This window comes from Notamacropus eugenii, chromosome 1, assembly GCF_028372415.1.
Source record: "Notamacropus eugenii isolate mMacEug1 chromosome 1, mMacEug1.pri_v2, whole genome shotgun sequence".
Lineage (NCBI taxonomy): Eukaryota > Metazoa > Chordata > Mammalia > Diprotodontia > Macropodidae > Notamacropus > Notamacropus eugenii.
Genome location: NC_092872.1, coordinates 606,009,809 through 606,029,675, shown reverse-complemented (window position 1 = coordinate 606,029,675; position 19,867 = coordinate 606,009,809). Strand labels below are relative to the sequence as shown.

The 19,867-nt window shown below is 38.0% G+C and overlaps 2 protein-coding genes and 1 pseudogene across 2 annotated transcripts in view; all 3 read left to right on the top strand.

Annotated features, from left to right (window-relative positions):
• Window positions 1–19,867, top strand: part of LOC140519182 (uncharacterized) — a 237,613-nt gene that overhangs the window by 124,205 nt on the left and 93,541 nt on the right.
• On the top strand, window positions 223–1,619 carry LOC140520654 (craniofacial development protein 1 pseudogene; annotated as a pseudogene).
• Window positions 10,034–19,867, top strand: part of MIS18BP1 (MIS18 binding protein 1) — a 59,914-nt gene continuing 50,080 nt past the window's right edge. Inside the window, exon 1 of the mRNA XM_072634697.1 lies at window positions 10,034–10,124. The gene's annotated coding sequence lies outside the window, so the exon portion shown is untranslated. The remainder of the gene's footprint in view (window positions 10,125–19,867) is intronic.

Sequence of the window (19,867 nt, the reverse complement as noted above, 5' to 3'; positions counted from 1 at the left end):
AATAATTCATAAATCTTCCCCAGGGGGAAGGAAAAACCCCAAGACCACAAACTCCAAGACATATAGTGGTTAAATTTTACAATTCAATACAGAAACTAGGTTCCACATGTGATCAAGAGAAGGACTTTTAAATACAAAGGAAGAGAAATTCAAATAATGCAAGACTATTCTGCACCCACCAGAAAATGTTGGAGAGGATGGAATAATGTGTTCTGAAAAGCAATGGAGCCTCTCAGTGGCAGCATTTTCTGTCCTGCAGGCAGGTTCCAAGCAGAAACAGAAGGAAATAGTGGTGAAGAGGAAGGGAAATTGGTAGAACCAGAAAAAAGCATCCATTGGAAGAGGAGAAAAAAAGACAAGATGATGCCCTTTGGGCAAGCTTCCTCAGCCATGTGGGACCAAAATCACAAGCTTAGTCTCTGAGAAACCAAGTGAAGACAGAGGAAGAAGGCCAAGAGAAGAGTTCAGACAAATACTTCATGGCATTGAAAGAGAGAAAGTTAAGATCACCAAACTGTTTGATTTGGCTGGTGAAGAGGTCAGGGTGACTAAGGAAGTGGATGTAGCATTGAAAGAAGCCAAATCCTTTTCCAAGTATAATGAGAAAGAAAAGCCACAGATTGGTGTCCTTTCAGCACCATTGCCATTCCCAACAGGCTCGGGGCTAAAAAGACCAAGTGGCATGAGCAGCCTTTTGGGGAAAATTGGAATCAAGAAACAGAAGATGAGCACCCTAGAGAAATCCAAACTGGACTGGGAATGCTTCAAGGAGGAGAAGGGCATTGGTGAAAAGAGCTGGCTATCCATAATCAGGGAAAGAGGAGCACATTGAAAGGAAAGCTTTTCTGTAGCAAGAGGATCACAGGCAGTTTGAAATTGAGCAGGCCCTCAGGCTGAGCAAAATGAAGCCTTGATGGCATTGGAAAGATGCTCTGGCAGTTTAACCCTGCTTAAGATGTGAGTTCAACTTTTGTGTCTGTGAAATCTCCTATCCTGCTCATTGACCATTTCATGGAAAGGATGGTTGAATGTTTTGTTTTCCATGGTGAAGCTCAGTCTGTATATCTTGATATCACATGGTATCATTTACTTTATTTTTATAAGTTCTTACTGTGGGAAACTGTTCTGGAACTGGTGAAGAGGATGGCACCTTCCTTATGGCAGAGAGTGTGGTCTGATCCAGTCCAAGCACAGTCCAGATAGAGCAGCTGGCAGGGATTTTTTCCCAGCTTCATTCTGCCTGTGGTGGAGAGAGGACCCTAATCTTGACACGGACAGTTAGCCTAGGTTTGCTGAAATCATTGTGACTCTCTTGGAGCATATCCTTTGCCCTGATACCAGTGCTGAGAAGAAAAGATACAGGCACCCTTCTGTTGGCTAAATGTCAGGTCACTGGACAGTTTTGTATTCAATTTTCTCCTGTGTTCTCTCACTCTCTTTCTGGCTCTCCCTGTCCCCCTCCTGTCTCTTCCCACCACTCTCACCCCATCTCCCTCTCCGGGATGGGATTCCTTTTAGCATAATGTGAAACTGAATTATGGACATGTTGTTACTTGATTGAAAATTGTTTTTCCTTTAGTATTTTCCTCTTTCCAAAGTGAAAGCCATTTTTTCCTAGACTCCACCCTGCCACCAAATCTCTTGTTATAATTGTTTGCCAGAGAATATCCTCAGACTTTCTTTCTCATCCCTCATGGGCAGTGAGGACACCCAAACCCAGATCAGCTTCAGGATTTCTTTTGGGAGCATCCCGGAGGAACAGCATCAGGAATGGGTTGATGATAGGATGGGAACTGGGTCCAAACCATTCATGACAATAAAAGCATTAAAGCCTACAAAAAAAAAAAAAAAAGCAATGGAGTTTAGGATGTAGCCCAAGCTGATATAACCTGCAAATCTGAGCTTAACCATACATGAAAAAAAGGACATTTAAAACTAAGAGATTTTTGAAACATTTTTAGAAAGAAAATCAGAAGTGAAGAGATGATCATTTGATTCTCAAATACCCCGAACAACAGAAATGCAAGAGGAGTGAATAAATGCAGCTGTCAAGGATAGCAAGAGAGTGGCAGCACAGAGACTAGACAGGGATGAAGGCAGAAGTCTGGTGGATGTAACAATAAAAAGGCACATGGGGCTAGCATGGACAGAACCTGAGAACACCCTGCCTACAAGTGAATCAATACTTTTTTGTGGCACTCATTAACACGAAAGGTTACATGAAATAGGGAGAGGGAAGCAGAGCACAGAGAGGAATTTGTAATCCTTAAATTAAGGATTAGCAATGAAGGGAAAGTGACCCTTATGGTTTCAGAAAAAGAAGAACCTATAGGGAAGTACATAAGGAGGAAAGGGGAAAGATTGAAAATGGGGTAGAAATGAAGGAGGTCTTGCTTATGTGATGGGAGAGGGGGTTCTATTAGTGAAAGCTCCTAAGGGGGAAGAGAAATGGTCTGTGAAAGAATTTGGGGAACCTATGCTAGCTGTGGTTTGGGGGATTTGGTGATTGAAAAGTCTACTTCCTAATTTGGGAAGGAGGAGAGCTGGAACTCCTAGGGGCAGTTGGCACCTGAGAGAATGTGAGAGCATGGACCCAGAGGGAGATTCTGAGGCAAATGTGGGGGGAAAAGGTAACCAGAGGGTTGTTATTGATCAGTAGTGAACTGCATAATCAGGGACATGATAGAAGAAATACCGTACCATTGAGTAGTGTCCTCTCTGACACCTGCAAAAATTAACATTGTTCTGGGAGTAGCATTGGAAAAGGGGAAGCCATGAGGCAAACTCTGTATGACAAAGACTATCAAGAAGAGAGATCTTGGAATGAGCTTGGAACCCTTGACTGCATGAAAAGTACAGAGAAAAGAGCAAGACCAGATAACCATGGAAATCATGAATCAGAGAATGAAAACCTAGAGTAGACAGAAAGGATGGATAATAAAAAAAGTAAAAGAAATCTTTTTGGAAAAGGGAATTAAAGATTTAAGGCATCTTCTAAATGAGACAATAAAATATGTGAAAGGGAGTGATGTGAATAAGGTTTATTTAGGTTTTGTTCTTTTAATCCATTCAACAACCAAGTCCTTTTTCTCTTCTTTTTTTGAACTTTGAACATTTTATTTTTTCCAATTACTTGTAAAAACAATTTTAACATTCTATCTTTCTAGATTTTAAGTTCTAAATTCTCTCCCTTTTCCCCTCCCCCCTCCCCCCTCACTGAGAAGACAAGCAATTTGATAAGGTTATATATATCAATCATGAAAAACATTTTCATATTAGTCATATTGTGAAAGCAAACACAGACCCCCCCAAAACAAGAAAAGTAAAGAAAGTTGAAAAAAGTGCTTTAATCTGCATTCAGACTCCATCAATTCTTTTTCAGGAGGTGGATTATCATTGTTCATCACAAATCCTTCAGACTTGGCTTAGATCATTGTAATGCTGAAGACAGCTAAATTATCATTGGACAGTATTGCTGTTACTGTGTACAATGTTCTGGTTCTGCTCACTTCCCCGCGAGAAAGAAGAAACAAAACAAAAGAGAGAGAGAGCAAATAGTCTGCTTCAATCTGTATTCAGACTCTGTAATTCTTTCTCTGGATATGGATATTATTTTCCATTATGAACCTTTTGGAATGGTCTTAGAACCTTGAATTGCTGCAAAGAGCTAAGTCTGTCAAAGTTAGTCAACGCACAATGTGGCTGTAACTGTGTCCAATGTTCTCCTGGTTCTGCTCCCCTCACTCACCATCAGTTCATATAAGTCTTTCCCGGTTTTTCTGAAGTCTGCCTGCTCCTCCTTTCTTATACCACAATAGTATTCCATTACATTCATATACAACTTGTTTAGCCATTCCCCAACTGGTGAGCATCCCCTCAATTTCCAGTTCTTTGCCACCACAAAAAGAGCTGCTATAAATATTCCTGTATATGCTATAAATATTTTTGTACATATAGGTCTTTTTAAAAAAAAAAATCTCTTTGGGATACAGACCTAGAAATGGTAATCCTGGGTCAAAGAGTATGCAGAGTTTTATAGCTCTTTGGAAATAGTTCCAAATTGTATTCCAGAACAATTGGATCAGTTGGTTCGCAACTCTACCAGTGGTGTCCCAATTTTCTTACATCCCCACCAACATTTTTCATTTTCCTTTTCTGTCATTTTAGCCAATCTAATAGGTGTTCAGTAGTACTTCAAGGTTGTTTTAATTTGCATTTCTCTAATCAATATTGATTTAGAGCATTTTTATATGACTATAGATAGTTTTGATTCCTTCATCTGAAAACTACCTTAGACCATTTTTATCAGTTGGGGAATGACATTCTTATAAAGTTGACTCAGTTCTCTACATATCTGAGAAATGAGGTCTTTATCAGAGACACTTGCTATAAATTTTTTTGTTATGATAACTGTGTATTTCCTTCCATCCTATTTCCCCCATTTACCCTTCTTTCTCCTTTCATCCTGCCCCCGCCAAGACTGTTTTGCTTTTGACCACTGCCTCTACCAATCCACTCTTAATTTTATTAGCAACCTCCTCGTCTTATTCCCTTCCCCTTTCCCTCCTACTTCTCAGTAGGATAAGATAAATTTCTATTGCCAACTGAGTATGTATGGTATTCCCTCTTTGAGCTAATTCTGATGAGAATAAGGTTCAATAATTTTCTGCCACCCTCCCCCAATATTCCTCTCCTCTGTAAAAGCTCTTTTCTCTCTTTTATGTGAGATAATTTGCCCCATTCTACCTGTCCCTTCCCCCTTCTCTCAGCGTATCCCTCTTTCTTACCCTTTAATTTTTATTTTTTAGATATCATTTCATCATAGTCAACTCACACCTATGCCCTTTTTCTATGTATACTCCTTCTGTGAGCCAGAAAATTCCAATTTTTAATAAAAGTCACTGAGAACTCCAAGGATTAATTAATTGATTTATCAATTTATTAGGGAGTCTTGGGGCCCCTATTCAATTGGGTCCAAGATCTTCCTCATGATCAGGGACTACCCCCCTTGGATGGTAGTCACTTTTATATACTTGGAAAAGCACTAAAAATTGAAGGAATCATTACAATTCACTGATTGGTCAATTCCAGAAGATGATTTAGTGACTGAGTGCACTGAATGTAGGATTCATCTTGATCTTTAAGCCTGACCCTTATTTTAAATATTTTAAGGAAATAGTCTTAGGTGATTTCCTTAAATATGATGGTTGGCTTCTTTTCTATATCACACTTTTAGGGAGCCTGATAACTCTGATGTTCTTTCTCTATACTTTTTCCTCAAGATTGATCTCCTTTCTCTAATATAAAGGCCAACATCAGGAAGGAGGCTGGAAGAATCAGCAAACCAAAAAAAATCCCTCCATAAAAACCATTATAGTAAAAAGAATGCTCCAGACACAATCTCAGAAGAGAATGACTCCAAAATATCTACAAGCAAAACATCCAAGGAAAATGCTATTTTGGATACAAATTCAACCAGAATTCCCTGGGAGAGAGGAAGTAAAAATTTAAGGGAAAAAATAATTTACTTTTTTTTTTTTTTAACAAACAAGTGAGTGCTAGAGAAACAAATGGGAAAGAAATCAGAACTATGGAAGAAAGAATTGAAAAAAGAATTAACAGTATGGCACAAGAGGTACAAAACCTTCCCAAACAACAACTTCTTTGAAAATTAGATTGGATCAAATAGAAGCTAATGACTTCATGAGGAAACAAGAACTATTAAAACAAAATTTAAAATACAAAGCAAGATATTAAACAAAACTGAAACAAATAATATTAAAACAAAACTAAGACAAAAATAAACCTTCCCAAGCAATAGTCTCTCTGAAAAGCAGATTGAACCAAACAGAAGCTAATGACTCCATGAGGAAACAAGAAATATTAAAACAAAATTAAAAGACTGAGAAAAAAAAAGATATGTTATCCCATACCAATAAACAGTTGATCAACAAAACAGACCAAGCAGAGACAATTGAAGAATTTTTGGACTACCTGAATACCATGAGCAAAACCCAAGCTTTATAGTGTTTTTTTCCCCAGGGTTTTTGGGACACCATTTTCTCCTGATTTTTCTCCCAAGTGATGTTCCTTTTCATTCTCCTTTACTGGATTCTCCTCTAGATCACACCTTCTACCCACAGACATCTCTCAAGGCTCTTCTTGGATCCTCTTTTTCTCTCCCTTTATATCTCCTTTACTTGGTGATCTCATCAGCTCCCATGGAAAAACAAAACCCTGTTACAAACACATATAATCAAGCAAAACAAATTTCTGTTCTGATCATGGGATAAAAAAGTCTCATTCTGCATTTTTGAGTTCTGTACGTCGAACAAGGAGGTGGTAACATGTTTCATCATGGGCAACTTCCATCTGGACAGGGAATCTACTATTTCCTACTGCTGCCTCATAGCCAGCCTCCTCAGATGAGATCTCAGCCCACCTGTAAGTTTTCTTTCTTACTTAGGAGGGAGAGGTGTATTTTTGCAGACTGAAAAAAATTAATCATAAATATGGAAAAGACTGATCTCCTTTGTTTACAATACTTTTAGATACCTTCTTAGTTTTCTACATTTTTTCCTGTTTTCTCAACTGTTTCTGCAATTTTATACTCCAGCATCACAATTCTGTTTCTAAATGAAGCCATTGTTTTATTTAGTTTTCTATAAGTATTTTCAAAGTACTGAAAATATTTGTAAGCTTTTATGTCTTCCTTATTTCATCTTGTGATGTTTTAGATGATTTAATTTTCCTTTGACTTTGCTTCAGTGAGTTTATTATCCATATTGATGCAATATTATGATGATTTTAGCTTTCTTTCTGGTGATGTTAGTATTCTATTATATTTTCCTTCTGGTATTTGTTTTCAGTTTCTAGTGATCTATAATATTTATTCAAGGTATTGGAAATATTGTTTGCTAATTTTGAAGTTTCATTACAAGGGTTTTAGATAGTCTTAATTTCCTAATTGGGGGGACAATGATCTATTTTTGGATAATTTTTATTACATTTTAGCTTTTGTGTATAGCTAGGTTTATAAGATAGTATGCAAAGACCATTTAATTTAAAAAAAAGTTAGCAACAAAAGGAGAGAAATTTAATAAGATACAGAAAAAGTAGGCTATTTGAAACACAGATTGATTTAATATCATTGGGACTAAGTTTACATCTTTGCTTCTCATGTTGCCTTGACTCTTGAGAATTTAACAAAGTGAAAAATCTGAATGAAATTTTCTCTGAATTTATCATATTTTCAGGGATACTCTTAAACATAACATCTTTGATGTTTAATGACAGATGACTTACTACTAAAAATTTTCTCCCACATATTTTTTTTCATATTTAAAACATTTAATTGGCATAGAGTAAATTTTTAGAAAAACAACTGGAACAACAACCACATGATAAAGTATGGCTGTTTTATTCCTTTTTTTTTTTTTTTATTCATTTTCAGTGCTCCACAATCACTTTCATATAACCTAGATTTTTTTGTTTCCCTCCCTCTCTCCTCCCTCCCCGAGACCACATACAATTCTATATGGGTTCTTGAAAGATTATGAAGGCTTATAGTAAGATTATATAGGCATAGGCCTCAGTCTCTATGAATATATTATGAACTTTAATTCACCCCTAGCGTGTTTGCGAACAGAGAGTCCACAATTGGTCCTGAGAACTTGAGGGACATCCTTGTTGAACCCTGGCCAGGTCCACAAGGAAGAACTTAATTAGCTGCCTATGGATTCCTGGAACTAGTCATTCTGGGAAAGTACTGTCCTTGTGGCCCTGGAAAGGCTGCCCCCTTTCCAGAGCCTCATGTAAGGATTAGTGCCTTGCCAACATCTTTGGCAGCAAGGCTTCTTTGTTCTCAGACTATTTCACGAATAAAGTTTAGTTGACTAGTTAGAGTCTCACCCACGGAGAGGACGCTCTGCCTGGGACCTTCTGATCGGGACTCAATGGGCAGTTTCCTGGGATTCCCCAGCCCTAAGGACTAAGAGTTGGTGCTTCCCCTGATTCGGTGATGTTTTCCTTCTCTAATATATACATATTAGTAGGATTTGCTTTATTTGTAATAGTATTGAGTTGTATTGGATATTTCTTTTGTAAAGCTGATCTATGCTTACCTATCTTTTGAATTATAATAAATCCATTTTATATCCTTTTATTGTTGGATGTGTCATTTTGTAGGAGCCAATCAAAACTAAAACTCTGAACTGAACAGTTCTACCCATACATTCCCACTAAATACACCCTCACCTTAGTCATGTAGCATAGAATTAAAATGAATGGGACAAATCATAAAACAAACCAAAAAGTAATACAAAAGAAAATGATCTGCTACATTCTGCGATTGAATTCCATAGTTCTTTTTCTGGATGTGGAAGGCATTTTGTCTTAAAAGACTATTGGGAATTTTTTAAGTCTTTGCATTGTAATGAAGTTCTAAGTCTACCAGAAAAAATCCTCGCACACTGTTCTCCCATATATTTCACAGAGTTACTCTCCAGTATGAGTTTTTAGATATTGGGTGACTTCTCTAGCTGAAGGCTTTCCTACATTCAATACATTCATAAGGTTTCCCTTGACCATGAATTCCCTGATGTGAGAAGAGGGATAAGAAGTCAAAGAATGCTTTCCCATATTTATTACATTAATAAAGCTTCTCAGCGTGTGTTAACTAATGTCATGTAAGGATATCTTTCAAGCTGAAGGTCTTCCCACATTCATTACATTCATAGGGACTCTCTCTAGTATGAATTCTCTGATGTTGAGTAGATGAGCAGTATAATAAAAAAATTCCAAATTCATCATATTTGTAGCGTTTTTCACCAGTATGATTTTCTTACATGTACAGTAAGAGAAAAATGATTGAAAAGGACTTTTCTGCATTCATTGCATTCATGGTATCTCTTCTTCATGTTTTTTTTTTGTTTTGTTTTGTTTTGTCAAAGATGATGTATACTAATACTTGCTTGATACCTCTTTCATGGGAAAGGGATTTTTCCCATGTCCTCCTACCTTGAGAAGTTTCCTTATACTTCTGCAATCTGTGATCTGGAACAGGAAAAGATCCTGTCTCTCAGTCTTTCTTTTAATGAATCTGGTGATTCTATGTGTTTAGAAAAGTTCTGCTTTGGAATTGATTCCTGTTCTTGGGCCTACTATCCCAGTCTTAAACCAAAAGAAAACACAAATTTAATCTGTTCTCCATGGAAGAAGAAAAAAATATAGTAAAAGTAGATGATGAAACATAAAATAAAGTCTATGAGGCATCATTGTATGGGCAACCATCAAAAAAGATTATATTTTAATCTGCAAAGAGACTATGAGAGGTGAGAATTGAGAAAGGTACAGAGATGAGGAGAGAGTGCAGATAATACATAACATTAGGCAAGGTGATCAGAGAATATGAGAAAGTCTATCTAAGAGCATAAGATAGATAAGAGAAGTAGATCGAGTGAAGGGTATGGTGATAAATAGGAATACTAAGGAAGGAAGAAGAAATAGAATGGGATCTAGACAAATAAACTGTAAAGAAAGGGTAAAGAGAGGGCAAAAGGTGGTATGCTATCAATGGGAGCTACCAATGTCAGAGAGATGAGATACCCTTGAGGCTCCTGGAGGTTCTCCTAGAGAACCCTGGAGAGGGGCAAAATGTTAACATATCTGACTTCTAGGTAATAGGGGGCAGAATAGTCACCATTAACACATTCATTCTAGTTGTAAATAAAAATGCTGAACAGCAGAGGACTCAGAATAACCCATAAACAATTTTCCTCTTTGATAACATTAGCTCATCAACAGGTGCTGTGGGTTTGATCATTCAAACAGTGTCAAATCTACTTAACTGTACTAACATAGAACCTACATTCATCCATCTTGCCCAATATGAGAAATTTTGTCAGATGCTTTGTTTCCCTCTTACCCCACTCATCCTCCTTCAGTTGTTGCTCTAGAGACACAAAGTAAACTTAGCCTTTATGATGTAAGCATTTGGTAGAGCCAATTGTGAAGTTCACCGAAAGAATGAAATACTATAGTACAACTCCACTCCTAGTTCAACTTTGTTCATCTTGGCAGAGAACTAAATAACATTCATTAACCACTACTTTGAAATGAGACAGGTATGCCTTTATCTTTATCTTTTTTTTTTTTAAGGTCAATATATGTTATTTTTATTTCTGCTTCTGCCCTTAGCTGTATAAGTTTTTTTTTTTTAATTTAACTTTTAACATTTATTTTCACAACATTTTGGGTTACAAATTTTCTCCCCTTTTCTCCCCCCCCCCCCCAGACCCAAGCATTCTAATTGGCCCTGTGATCAATCTGCTCTCTCTTCTATCATCCCTCTCTGCCCTTGTCTCCGTCTTCTCTTTTGTCCTGTAGGGCCAGATAGCTTTCTTTACTCCTTAACCTGTGTTTCTTATTTCCTAGTGGTAAGAACATTACAGTTGATCCTAACACTTTGGGTTCCAACTTCTTTAGCTCCCTCCCTCTCCACCCCTTCCCTTTGGAAAGCAAGCAATTCAATATAGGCCAAATCTGTGTAGTTTTGCAAATGACTTCCATAATAGTTGTGTTGTATAGGACTAACTATATTTCCCTCCATCCTATCCTGTCCCCCATTACTTCTATTCTCTTTTGATCCTTTCCCTCCCCATGAGTGTCGACCTCGGATTGCATTCTCCTCCCCATGCCCTCCCCTCCATCCTCCCCCCACCCTGCTTGTGCCCTTGTCCCCCACTCTCCTGTATTGTGAGATAGGTTTTCCTATCAAAATGAGTGTGCATTTTATTCTTTCCTTTAGTGGAATGTGATGAGAGTAGACCTCATGTTTTTCTCTCACCTCCCCTCTTTATCCCTCCACTAATGAGTCTTTTGCTTGCCTCTTTTATGAGAGATAATTTGCCCCATTCAATTTCTCCCTTTCTCCTCCCAATATATTTCTCTCTCACTGCTTGATTTCATTTTTTTTTTAAGATATGATCCCATCCTCTTCAATTCACTCTGTGCACTCTGTCTCTATGTATGTGTGCGTGTGTGCATGTGTGTGTGTGTAATCCCACCCAGTACCCAGATACTGAAATGTTTCAAGAGTTACAAATATTGTCTTTCCATGTAGGAATGTAAAGAGTTCAACTTTAGTAAGTCCCTTATGACTTCTCTTTGCTGTTCACCTTTTCATGGTTCTCTTCATTCTTGTGTTTGAAAGTCAAATTTTCTTTTCAGCTCTGGTCTTTTCATCAAGAATGCTTGAAAGTCCTCTATTTCATTGAAAGACCATTTTTTCTCCTGAAGTATTATACTCAGTTTTGCTGGGTAGGTGATTCTTGGTTTTAGTCCTAGTTCCTTTGACTTCTGGAATATCCTATTCCATGCCCTTCGATCCCTTAATATAGAGGCTGCTAGATCTTGTGTTATCCTGATTGTATTTCCACAATACTTGAATTGTTTCTTTCTAGGGGCTTGCAATATTTTCTCCTTCACCTGGGAACTCTGGAATTTGGCCACAATGTTCCTGGGAGTGTCTCTTTTTGGATCTCTTTCAGGTGGTGTTCTGCGGATTCCCCCTGGTTCTAGAATCTCAGGGCAGTTTTCCTTGATAATTTCATGGAAGATGATGTCTAGGCTCTTCTTTTGATCATGGCTTTCAGGTAGTCCCAAAATTTTTAAATTGTCTCTCCTGAATCTATTTTCCAGGTCAGTTGTTTTTCCAATGAGATATTTCACATTATCTTCCATTTTTCCATTCTTTTGGTTTTGTATTGTGATATCATGCTTTCTCACAAAGTCCTTAGCGTCCATCTGTGCCATTCTAGTTTTGAAAGAACTATTTTCTTCAGTGAGCTTTTGAATCTCCTTTTCCATTTGGCTAATTCTGCTTTTGAAAGCATTCTTCTCCTCATTGGCTTTTTGAACCTCTTTTGCTAATTGAGTTAGGCTAGTTTTCAAGGTGTTAATTTCTTCAACATTTTTTTGGGTCTCCTTTAGCAGGGAGCTGATCTGCTTTTCATGCTTTGACTGCATGTCTCTCATTTCTCTTCTCAGTTTTTCCTCCACCTCTCTAACTTGATTTTCAAAATTCTTTTTGAGCTCTTCCATGGCCTGAGCCCATTGGGTGGGCTGGGACACAGAAGCCTTGATTTCTGTGTCTTTGCCTGATGGTAAGCATTGTTCTTCCTCATCAGAAAGGAAGGGAGGAAATGCCTGTTCTCCAAGAAAGTAGCCTTCAATAGTCTTATTTCTTTTCCCTTTTCTGGGCATTTTTCCAGCCAGTGACTTGACCTCTGAATATTCTCCTCACACCCACCTCGCCTCCTGGTCCTCCCAGCCAGCGTTTGGGGGCTGAGATTCAAATGCTGCTTCCCACCTTAGGGCTTTTGGCGGGGGCAGGGCTGCTATTCAGTGTGAGAATTAAGTTCAGGTGGTCAGGTGGGGGCAGGGCCGCCTCTCAGGCTCAGTTCCCTCAGGGGGTTTATGCACAGACCTTCCACAATGGATCCAGGCTCCCTCCCGCTTGGGGAGCCCCTGTCTGCAGCTGCCTCTCAGCTTCTACCTCCTGGGGGGGCCTGAATTATGGGGGCACCCCACTCCCCTCTCGACCCGCCAAAGAGACTCTCTCACCAACCCCTGTCACCTGTGGGTGGAGGGCCTTGTGCAGCCGCTGGAGATTCCGTCCCTGAAGCCTGCTCGGATCTTTTCCTCTCGGTGCCACGGCCGCGGCAGGGCTGCACTCAGCTCCCAGTCCCGGCGCCCAGTCCGCAGCGCGAAGGACCCCCCGCGAGAGGTTTGCAGGTCCCTCCGGAACAGAAATCTCCCTCGCTCCAATATTCCGTGGCCTCTGGGTGCAGAATTCGCCGTGAGTTACTCCCCTATAGCCGATCTGTGGGTTGTGGGTTTGGAGCTATGTGTATGTGCGTCTTTCTACTCTGCCATCTTGGCTCCGCCCCCCCTTTATCTTTATCTTTACCCATGAGACTCCTACCAGACTGTCATGCCTTATCCGGTCAATTTTGTACTGTTATGGGAATTTTAAATTTCGTTTTATTTCTCAGGCATCTTTTGGTTAATATTTGCTTCATCTGAACAAAGCCTGTCCCATGGAATGTAAAAATTTATTTAATGCCTTTAACATTCCTTAGATAAGAAGCCAGAGGAAGAATCTCAGGTGTCTCTGACTCCTTGGACATACAAGTCTTCCTCCTCAATCAGTCTATTTGTGAATCCTCTAAATGTAATTTAATCTTCAACCTGCCTTAGTTTACCTATAGAGTTTGTTTAATGAGTTTTGTTTCCTTAGGGGATGTGTGAGATTATGACTGTTTTTAATAAAATCCAGGCATAGTATATCTAAAGCATCACCTTGATCTATCAATATTATTACCATGTCAAAAAAAAAAAAATGAGGCAGCTAGATGACTCAGTGGATAGAGCACTGAGCCTGGAGTCAGGAAGACCTGAGTTCAAATCTGGCCTCAGACACTTACTAGCTGTGTGACCCTGGACAAGTCACTTGACCTCTGTTTGTTTGCCTTAATCCACTGGAGAAAGAAATGACAAATCACTCCAGTATCTTTGCTAAGAAAATCCCATGGACAATATTGGCATCTTATGATCCATCGGTTCATAAAGAGTCAGACCTGACTAAATAACTAAACAACAAATTCTTAATGAAGATAAAACTAGTTTTTACTGATCATGGCTTCTAATTGCTCACAAACCATACCTTTCTCACAGAAACTTTGAAGTGTAAGAGACCTCATAATGTGATCTAATCCAACTTAAAACCCAAAAGGAACCCACTATAATATCTCTGACAAATGGTATGCCACCTCTGCTTGAAGACTTCCAATGGGAAGGAATTTACTTTCAGGTAGCTGGTTCTACTTTTGGATGGCTCTAATCATTAGGAAGGTTTTTTTTAAAGACATCAGACTTAAATTTATCTTTCTACAATTTCTGCCCATTGCTTTTGGTTCTGTCCTTTGGGTCTGCACAGAAAACATCAAATTCTTCCTTCTATGTGAGAGACTTTCAAACACTTGAAAACAGCCATCATGTTGTACATGTATAACCTATATCAGGTTGCAGTCCATCTTCGGGAGGGGGGAAAATTTAGAACTCAAAATCTTATAAAAGTGAATGCTGAAACCTAAAAAGGAAGGAAGGAAGGAAGGAAGGAAGGAAAGAAGGAAAGAAGGAAGGAAGGAAAGAAGGAAAGAAGGAAGGAAGGATAAAGTGAAGATAATTTTAAAAAGATAATGCTGACATTATTTGTCTATTAAAATTTTCTTCTGTTTTCCAATTATTAAAAAAAACAGCTATCATGCTTCCCTCCTTTCATCCCTTGAATCTTCTCTTCTCTAGATTAAACATCCCCAGTTCCTGCCACCTATCTTTGGGTTCAAAGTCCTTCACCAACTTGACTGCCATTTGGGGGATGCTCTCTAGTTTATGGATGTCCTTCCAAGAGAGTGGCATTCAGAATTTAAAACAAAACTTCAGTTATGGGCTGATCAGGAAAGCTAGTTCAATTATCACTTTCTTATTTCTAGAAGCTATGCCTCTCTAAAGGCAGACCTAGGTCATATTTGTTTTTGGCTGCTATGTTGCATCATATGTATAAATTCATAGACTGAGAACTTGAAAGCACCTCAGAGGCCATTTAGACCCCCTTATTTTACAAATGAGGAAACAGGTCCAGGGAGATTTAGTGACTTGCCCAAATCACAGAAATAGTAAGAGGCAAGACTTGAATCCAGGTTGTCTGACCATAGAGCAAATACACTTTCCACTGTACCATATTTCTTCCACACATTCCACACAATGTTGACTCATACTGACCATCACATTGTTGATGTTTATTTAGTTTCAAGTTCACTAAATACCCCAGATATTTTTCAGATGACTTGTTATCTAACTACTCTGCATGGTTAGAAGATGAATTTTTTGAACTTAAGTATAAAACTTTATATTTTCTTTCAAAAATTTCATTTTATTAAATTCAGCTCAATTCTTTAATCCTTTTTGGATCCTGATTCTGCTGCTTTCTAGTATGTTAACTACCCTTCTAGTGTTAAAGGAAAAATTCTATCATAGATCTCACCCTAGTCAATTAAAGGCAAACTGAGGAAATAAGACAAAAAGGAATTTAGTTCATTGGCACCAGGGGAGCTAAATCAGAGCTCCAGCCTGCTTTTATAGAGGGTAGAACAATTTATATATGAGAACCAATCTTAATTGGTAGATGTTTTAATGAGAAGATAGGATAAGTATCACCTAAGCTTCTTCGTACTGCAACACCTTTGGGAGATTAGACTAGTTTTCTAGTGATGGCCAAGCAATGGGATTGATCTGCAGGTAATGAGATTAATTTGCTGATGAGAGTAATTCTCAAGTGATAGCATTCATCTAAAGGGGACCTCACTGTCTGCTGCATTATGGCTAAGCACAGTACCCAAAGGTTGAACATAATTGAAATATGGGGGTCATTTAGACTATATTTTGCACAGTGGACTGACCTTGCACACTAGCACTGGGTAACCTGAAAATGTGATACACATGCCACACATGTCTTTATCCACTTGTCCCTTCTTATTTTACTCTGACCATCGCTGGGTGATCTCTGACTTGATGAGGCCTGTGAATCTCTATCTTCATTCCTTGGTACACAAGCTCCTTGAGATGGTCCAGTCCCCCTCTAATCTAACACTTCTATGGATTAGCTCCACACATTCAGTGGTCTTTCGTTTTCTTTTCCTTCTGTCAAACTCTTTCCTTCACCTTCTGACCTCCTGACATAGGCTAGAATTCTCCAGATTTTTTCATATCCTTTTTCTTTTTTGTTTCTTCCTTGAAGCATTTCTTTCATTCTTTCATTAAATACCTCATTTCCCTCAATAACCTAAAGAACAGAAATGTGTTTCTTCAGATAACTTCACCAATTCTTCTCTAGGACAGATTGTCCTAGAATATGTAGGTGGAACCTGGTGGTGGCATAAGTACAAACATAGCACAATTTCTGCAGATACTACAAACATCTTCTTGACCTCTGTCCACAATTGGTTAAAACAAAATCTTTAGTCCTTTCTTTTCTTTTGATGACACTTTTGGCTAATTTTTGTGACTAAATGCTGTGGAAATTATCTCCCCATCAAACTTTCCAGTTGCTCTTGGGATTTGGGCATGTTGGACTCTTGTTAAGGATTAATTTATAAATGTTTGGCAGCATTTAATTGGTAATTACCATGTTCTGGTATGAAACAGATAAAAACAAACAAATAGAAACAGAAACAGAAATCTTTTCAACTAAGGAAAAATTATCTAATTAGATCTAATGACCAGCTTTGTTTCTGTTTGTCCCCTATCTCCAGTATCTTGTACTTTCTTCCTGGTTGTTGGCTCTCTATCAAGTAAGGAATATTTACTATAAAACTCAAGAGTTAGTCAAATGGATGCAATTTTGGGAGGATAAAATATTTGTTCTCTGGCTTCTGGACATGATCCAGCTGGGAAGAAGCGTTCTAGGATAAGCCATATTTTGGAAAGATATTGTATCTCAGGAGAGAGAGAGAAAAAAAAAAAAGCCCAATTCATTTGAGACCTGGGTGTCAGAAACATAGTGGTTATTCTTTTGTTTCGGTGCTTCCTTCTTGGAAAAATGTAGAATCTTGAGGAGGCTGAGGAAGAATAGGAAGATAAGGGGCAGCAGTTGTGGTGGGTGAAAGAAGAAATGACATAGGAAACAAAGGTCTGAACTTCCAAGCCTTTCAGTTTATTAAGCAATGAATGCCAATTGCCTAACAAATTGGGACCTACAGTTGCCTTCCTTAGTTTTGGTACTGGACCCCATGGAGTCAGGTGGAGGCAGATTTTTATACATTAAAAACAATTAATCAAATATGACCAATTAGTTAAAAGGAAACAATAGGTAATTTGATTTCTAATAGGAACTTTTCAAGTTGGAAGGGAGAGAACAAACAGGTGCAATTCCCTGAAATCAGAAAAGAGGTGTCCCATTCCCCCCAAATGTCTGTAAACAATCAAAGGAATGTGGAAACAATAACTGATCAGTATGGATCCAGTTTTCAGATAAGACATATGGGTTGCTTAAGATGTACAATTGTGAAAAAGTTCCTTCCATCAATCTTTGATCTAAACAGATTTCTGGTCAGCAAAACCTAGATTCCTAGTTAAGGGTCTCTATGTAGCAGGTCGAGATGGTCCAGCTTCCCAGACACAGAGGGCTAGATTTAAACAATACAATAATAACACTTTCTCCCAACTCCCACAACTAAATAAAAGTTTTCTCACAAGACAGTTCTCAGAAATATTATTAAAACTCCAACAACATAAATTTTTAGAAGCTGTCTGTAGTTTTGGGGTTACAAGGGAATAAATAGCTTGTGCTCTTAACAGGAATTGTCAATATTTGTTTCTAATTGTTGCTACACACATACCAGCAAGGTCACTATGCCTTCTGCAGTGGGTGACCTTGGGGTCTTTTAAGTCCAACCAAGCTTCAGCCGCCTTCTAGGCTATTGGAACAAATTGTTGTTCTTCACATGCTTGAGGTAAACATCCCCCCAACTCACTGACAGGTTTGAGTCTCCTTAGTTACCATCAACCTGGTCCAGCCCATTGGCCAAAATGGTTTACTGGGAGGGGGCATGCCCGTACTATAGCCACAGATGAGAGCTGAATGAATCAGGTGAATGCTAAAGATAGATGAGCACAAGGCCTCACACCAGAGGTGCCAGTCTTCCCTTATCATCTACCTGTCTATCCTACCTGGACCAGTGAGGGGGGCGTGGTGGGGGAGGATGTTAAGAGGGCGGTGAGTCCCAATGCTCTCTGATGGTCAAGGGGTTCTATGGATTAGTAAAGCTGGATTCACTGGATCTAATGAATCATTACAGCTTCATAGAGGGATATATATATATATTTACATGCAACTATAATACAAAATAGTATATCATTACAATGCAAATAATATATGATACAAAAAGTACATTAAAAAGGTGCTAAAAAGTGGTATGTGATCTTTGAGAGTCATTACCAATATAGTTCTGATTTTAAGAAAAGCAACTTGAAATATATGAAGCTAATAACTAATATTACACATAATGGAAAATACCATATATTAGAGGAGGGGTTCTTAACTTTTTGATGTTATAGACCACCTCTCCAAGCACTGTCTTAATGTTTATTGACTGACTGATTTCCCCTTTGGCAATTTGGTAAAACCTATGGACCTCTTTTCAGAATAATGTTCTTGAGTGCATAATACAAAATACATAGAATTATAAAGGACACCTAAAAGGTTATTGAAAATAAAATTGTATTTTTTCCCATTTAAATTCATGGACCCTGTGAAATCTATCCATTGATTCCTGGGGGGTGGGTTAGGGGTGTCTGTAAATCCTAAGTTAAGAACTGTCCTCAGCTTGTTATTATTTAAAGCCTCAACAATGTGACTCCAGTCTACCTTTCCAGATCTATTTTACATTATTCCTTCATTCACTTTCCCTTCCAGATAAACAGGACTACTTGCTATTCCCCAAATTTGACATGCCATCTTCTAACTTGATGCCATTGGCCTCTCATTTCTGCAGGTCACTCTCTTCCTCAAATCCTTAGCTTTCTTAATGGTTCAACCTTAAGATGATATATTCTGCAGGAAGCCTTTCAGGACCCCCTTGGTTACTAGTACTCTTTCCCTCTACAAACATCTTTGTATTTGTATTTATTTATCCGTTTAAATGCCATTCTTCTAGTTGAATGTGAGCTCCTTGGGAGCAGTGATTGTTTTTTACTTTGTCTTTGGACCCCCAGCAACTAATGCTTAAGTGAATACTTAATATATATTGAATTTTCTACTCCTATTCGATGTAGTTTTAGAAATGCTAGAGTGATGAAGCATAAAAATAAATCAAAAGAACAACTCTGGATAATTCCTATTTGAAAATGACAATTGTCCAAAAAATCCATGATCCTCAACAACAAAAAAATTGCGATAATGACTTGAGGAAAGGCAATAAATCCACAAAAGTCACTTGCATTTGTACTTATAAATAACTGATAATCTCCCTCTGAGACTACCTACCTTCCATGTATTCTATATGGACTCTAAAGGATGTCCCAAGAGTCTTAGTGCAGTTTTAAGCTTTAATGGACTGAAGTTAGACTAAGGTTTTTGGGATACCCTGGTATCTATTATTTCTCTCCTCTGTCTTATATACATAAAAATATGAAAAAAATATATGTCTGTATGTATGTGTGTGTGTATATATGTACATATGTATGTGTGTGTATATTGTTTTCCCCATCAGAATAAGGGCTTCTTGAGGGTCAAGGGCAGACTTCTCTGACTTTTATTTTTATCTCCACTGCTTGGCATATTTGTCAGGAATATATAATATTAATAAATAATACTTAATAGCACTTAATAAATATCTGTTCACTTGACTTGAAACACTGATATAGCATCTGCCTCATAGAGTTGCAAGAATCAAATGAGACAATGCTGGCAAAACCCTATAAAATGTTAGATATTATCATTTTTAATGAGCATATATTTAATTTATTGCACATATTTCCCCTGAAATTTGGAGTGGTTATAATACACATACAATTGAAAAATATATACAAAACAAGAAATAATCTACAATGTACATTTGACCTAGCATTTATATACACTATCTAAATAATTTCAAGAAAGCAGAAAATTGTCATAAGATCTCTAACTCAAAGGGAAATATCCAATATAAAAATTCTGCTCTATATATTCACTTGTTGCATATATGTGTATTATGTATATATGTATATACTTGTAGATGTGTATATATGTGCACGTATATGCATGTTC